Here is a 6,000-nt window from a genome sequence, read left to right on the forward strand (position 1 = left end):
GCCAACATTTGTTCATGCCAGCGGCCGCCACGTCGCAATTGCGATTCCTGGCGCCTTCCACTTGCTCATGCGAGCCGCGCCGCTGTGCTCTCTATAGCGCGCTCTTCTGTGAAGCTCCTTGCCCGTCCTTTCGTCATCAGATTCGTGTTTAGTTAGCTCACTCTTTGCCCATCCTTCCGCCGTTAGACTCATGTTTATGACCGAGGCTGCTTTCAACAATGCTACTTGTTATCCCGACACTGCTTGCTGATTCCAGGAGCCTTCCAAACGTATATGAACTGGTGCGATTTACTCTAAAGAAGCGATGTGGGACTTTATGCAGTTTATGAGATAATGTCCGATTCCCAACAGGCCAATAGCAGCACTGCGTTTCTAGCTAGCACGTAAAACCCAATCGTGCGGCCCAGCGGCCCACTCGATTTTGTCCCACATCGCGAGCGTGAACGTGTGAATCTGTAGCTTAATCAACTGGCCCCATTTACCTAATCTTTTACCACCTGAAGGCATAGTTGCAGTCTAAGTAGAAACATAATGCTTTGTACGACACAAAGCTTGTTAAGTCAAATGTAGGATATGGTGCATATCCATCAAAAGATTACCTGCTATAGTCTACTGCTAAACAAAAATTGTGTCAACCATGGGCCATCGCTCGATGCATCAATGGGACTACAGAAGACTTGTTCCCAAGCTGGTCTCATGGTTGGCACAATGATATCAAGTCGGTGCAGCTTCAAAAACAATAGCACAGGCATTTCAGCTGTGATCGTTGGCCAATTACAATTCTTTCAGAATGGCTTCAGCTTCAAAAGCGCTACTGTCGTACTGAATTACACTACGATTGCAGTATTACAACATTAACCATTTTGCAATCACAGAGCAGAGAGCACTACTACCTCCTTTTCAAGAACACGATAAAAACAGATCAAATTGAAGGTGCTTAATGCTCTGTCAGTAGAGAATCCCCAAGGTAGGCAAGCATTTGCAGCCGAAGGAGCAAAAGACTCCCCATTGCAAGCCAGACGTAGCAGTTTTCTTAGAGCCATTTCATCAAACACTTGACACGTATAAGTTAATGGAGTTAATCCCCTTCCTCCCAAATCCCAACAAAATTCAGCGAGGCCTCAGATCTCCTAGAAAGCAAAATTAGTTGAACACACCGACAATCGCTTGTTGGAAATTGGGAAGTACACAGGAATCATATTAACATGACGCTGTTGATGAGAACTCAGTGGCCTGGCCGCTCCAAAGCTTCCTGTGCATCGAAAGAGGATTCGAGGAGGCGCTTCCAGACCCGTACGTCTCCTCTCCTTCACCGACGAGGGTGGCCCGAAATACTCCCCATTAACACCGACGATGCGTAGCACCATCCTCAATGCACCGGCGGCTCTGCTCCTCTCTATCTCATCTACTCGGCTTGCTCGCGGACGTTGCCGCTCACATTTTTCCGCCTTGCCTGTAACCTCCGCGATGTGGCGACGAGGGCAGCGTTTCGGTGGTAGAGTGCAGGAGGAAGGTGGGCGACACGGTGGAGGAGGCGGGCTAGCGGCTGTGCGGGCCGCGGCGGAGAGCTTGGGGCGTGTGGGCAGACGGCGGCGTCCAAGGAAGCGACAGCAGGACCAAGACCATCCCCAATCAAATTACCTCGGGAGAAATCCCCGCCGGAGAAAGCCGCCGCTCGGCTCTACCTCGCCGCCACCGAAGGCCGCTATCCCATCACCCCTGCTCTACTGGAACATCTACGCACGGGGGAGGCCGCGGCCCCTTGCAGACCGTCGATTCTCGACGACGACCCTGCAGATGACGACCCTGCACATGCTCGACGACGTCGCCCGCGCCGGGATTTGGCCGCCGCGCCCCTGCAGATGCTCTGGCGCCGGGACGCCGGGATGTGGCCGCGGCCGCCCGCCGCCGCGCCCCCTGCAGACGCTCGACGACGTCGCCCCCTGCAGAAGCTCGACGACGTCACCCGCGCCGGGATTTGGCCGCGCCGGGATTTGGTCGCGCGACGGGATGTGGCCGCGGCGCCCGCCCTCGGCGAGTTCCGTGCACGCGGCGCCCGCCCTCGGCGAGTTCCGTGCACCCTTCGCCTTCCGCGCCCCCTGCAGACGCTCAGACGCTCGGCGACGTCCGCACGCGGTGACGGACGCGTCGAGATGAAACGGACGCGGTGGAGTGGTCGTGGAGAACGATGGAGGTGGAGAAGAAAAGAAGCAAACGAAACGGTACCACGGTGGCAATCTGCAGTATTATGCGGTTTGGTGGGAGGGTAAAACGGTCCAAAAAAAGCGTTGACGAAATTTTTGGCAGAAACCTTAGCTCCTTTATTATTAGGTATAGATATCATTTCAATTTCAACTACACATTTCTATTTCTTTCCAAATGTCCACTATTCTATTTCTATTACTATTTCAAATCAATCCTACTTCTATTTTTTTCTACTATTTACACACACACATACATACATACATACATACATACATACATACATACATATGGTTTCTACTTCTATTTCTATTTCCATTTCCATACATATGTGCACTATTCTATTTCTGAAGGAGCTGCCACACGCAGCTCCCCTTCTTCTTCAACCTCTAAACTCTCAATCTCTCTTGTCCCTCTCACAAGCACACACCCATGAAAGAAACTCAGAACGCCCACACACACTAGCCAAAGGAAGAAGAAACAAGCTTCGCTGAGACTCTTCTTTGGCAGCCACAAGTGCTACATTTTCCCTCTTTCTCATTGCAAACCACTAATCCTACTTTTGTGCCACTCACGCACTAACTAAGCTGGCCACTTCTTCCTCCTAGAATCCCTCTATGATCCACACGACCAGGCCAACACTAACAACACACATGCACACATGCAGCTAATTGATCACCTAGCCGTAACACCTTGCCGGCTACAAACTACTACGGAGAACACAACTACCTAGCTAAATGCACAACGAAATGAACAAAGCAGATGTATGAATCAAGATTAAAGCTAACAATTTCTATTTCTATTTCAAATTAATTCAATTTCTATTTACAAAAATTAAAGCAATACAAAAAAAAACTACACTACCATACCGTACTGGGAGCGGCGATGGGAGGAGGGCCGGGGCGAGGAGGGCCGGGCGAGGAGGAGGGCGCGGCGAGGAGGAGGGCGCCGACGGGAGGATGGGGACGGGCCGGAGGAGGAGGGGGAGGGGAGGAGCGGCGGCGCGACGGGAGGTGGGCGGCGCGAGCGGCAGGTGGCGGCGGCGGCAGAGGCGGCGGGCAGGAGGCGGCGGCAGCGGCGTCGGGCGGGAGGCGGTGGCGGCGTCGGGCGGGAGGCGGCGGCGTCGGGCGGGAGGCGGCGGCGGCGGCGTCGGGCGGAGGCGGCGGCGGCGGATTGGGGGAGGGCGCGGGACTTGGGGAAAATGGGCGGGCTTTGGCGAGGAGGAGGCCGACCGGGGGATTTTTCGGGCTCGGATCCCTAGCTACGCCGAGGGCCACCCATACGCCGAGGGCCACCCTCGGCTTAGCCGGTGCATTTTTTTAATTTTTTTGTTTTTTCTTTCATTTTTTCTTTCATTGTTTCTTTCATGGTCTAAAGAAGAACCACAGATTATATATACCAGACAAAGGGATATGGGATCACATACATGGTATATATTTTTATGAGTTGTGCATGTTATCTTATTAAATTTGTTATTACGCCATGCGAAAATAGGTAAAATCTATTATTTTATGTCGTTTTAGTTTGATAGAGCTTTATTCTTACAATGATGAACCCATGGTGTACCAATGTTGTTGAATACTATTTCATGTTCATCGTATGTCATAATAATATTTCGATGTCATGTACTCCCTCTCGCTACCACCGACGTGCCGCTTCTCTATCTTTTTTTCGCTTTCCGCAAACTTTACCATCTTAGACCTTTATCTCTCTTACATAACCTTCCACCCTGCTCTACTATCTCAATCGAAAGTCTCCCATTGTCGATGTGGTCTCCCATCACCTCAGACAATTCACCATCGACGACCTACAAATATACCCTCCTCTGGATTTCCGCGCGCATATGGCATGTGATAGGTGGTGCGTAGGAGGTATCCTACCGCTGCGCGGAGGTCCCGCGCGATACTGAAATGCGCACCATGTAGCTGCTTCACAAAAAAAGCCCTTCCGGCACCCCGAAAATGGAAAAACCGTCGCCCGTGGTTCGGATTGGAAATCCGCGACCGGGGCCTTGCTTCCCATCCTAAGGCCCATGCACGTGCCAAATATGGCCTCGTTCCGACAAACTATGTGGTGAAACGGGCCGTTTCCTACTCATTTCCCCTAAAAGCCATAGAACTCCGGACGAGATAGCCCTGTTCGTGAAGGGTTTTCCAAGATAATTGCCGTATCCTAGTTCCGTCTTTTGCAGTGGTTACTAGGACACATAAAATGACGCCACGCGGCTCTGCTCGATTTTTTGGCTCCGTTTGCTTTGCCAACTGCGCAAAACGGGGCCGCCGGGACATGCGGTATGGCCGTACGGGGCGCGCGCGTGCACCCGTCCGCCAACGCGCGAAACGGAAAACATTTAGCACATAAAATGACGCGTCCTAGACCTAAAAACATTTTTCCCTCCATTTATTGAGCGAAGGAAAGTGTCGCCCAAGTTCAAATCCGGTCAGTTTCCAGCGGATTCGGCGGGGCACCGCAGGAAGCGGGTGGGATTCCCATATGGCTTCCGCGCGCATATGGCATGTGATAGGTGGTGGGTAGGAGGTATCCTACCGCTGCGCGGAGGTCCCGCGCGATACTGAAATGCGCACCATGTAGCTGCTTCACAAAAAAAGCCCTTCCGGCACCCCGAAAATGGAAAAACCGTCGCCCGTGGTTCGGATTGGAAATCCGCGACCGGGGCCTTGCTTCCCATCCTAAGGCCCACGCACGTGCCAAATATGGCCTCGTTCCGACAAACTATGTGGTGAAACGGGCCGTTTCCTACTCATTTCCCCTAAAAGCCATAGAACTCCGGACGAGATAGCCCTGTTCGTGAAGGGTTTTCTAAGATAATTGCCGTATCCCAGTTCCGTCTTTTGCAGTGGTTACTAGGACACATAAAATGACGCCACGCGGCTTCGCTCGATTTTTTGGCTCCGTTTGCTTTGCCAACTGCGCAAAACGGGGCCGCCGGGACATGCGGTATGGCCGTACCGGGCGCGCGCGTGCACCCGTCCGCCAACGCGCGAAACGGAAAACATTTAGCACATAAAATGACGCGTCACACTTGTACATATATGTTAGGGGCAGATGCAAGTTTTCCAACAATTCTGACGCTCCGGTGATCTGTATCTTGGGAAACCCTAGGGCGGGGACCCCATAGATCTACCCCTATAGCTTTCTCCGTGCGAGAGTTTACCAATGTAATTTTTTACTTGTTTTGGTTTATTTAGGACATATGTACATGGAAACCATAGGTTGGGCATACTTTACCATAAAATAGGCTCCATTTGAGCCGTGGCGAGAGTTTCCACATACAGATCCTGCATTTCACCAAGTGCTAGCCCATGTATGCGGAAATCGTCAACGCCGGGTACATGCAAGGTTAGAAAAACCTTACATCACACTTGTACACATATGTTAGGGACAAATGCAAGTTTTCAAGCGATTCCGACGCTCCGGTGATCTGTATCTTGGGAAACCCTAGGCCGGGGACCCCGCAGATCTACCCCTATAGCTTTTTCCGTGCGAGGGTTTAGCAATGGATTTTTTTATTTTCTTTGCTTTGTTTAGGACATATGCACATGGAAACCATAGGTTTGGAATGAAATAGGCCCCGGATGAGCCGTAGCAGGAGTTTCCACATACATATCCTGGATTTTACCAAGTGCGGGCCCATGTATGCGGAAATCATCAACGCCGGGTACATGCAAGGTTAGACAAACCTTCACTAGTGGAAAACTGGGCAATAGGCCCGGTCCATTTGGGCCTTTAGACCCGGTTCCTGAACCGGGACCAACTAGGCGGGACTAAAGGGGGTAC

The sequence above is a fragment of the Lolium rigidum genome, chromosome 6, assembly GCF_022539505.1.
Source record: "Lolium rigidum isolate FL_2022 chromosome 6, APGP_CSIRO_Lrig_0.1, whole genome shotgun sequence".
NCBI classification, from domain to species: domain Eukaryota; kingdom Viridiplantae; phylum Streptophyta; class Magnoliopsida; order Poales; family Poaceae; genus Lolium; species Lolium rigidum.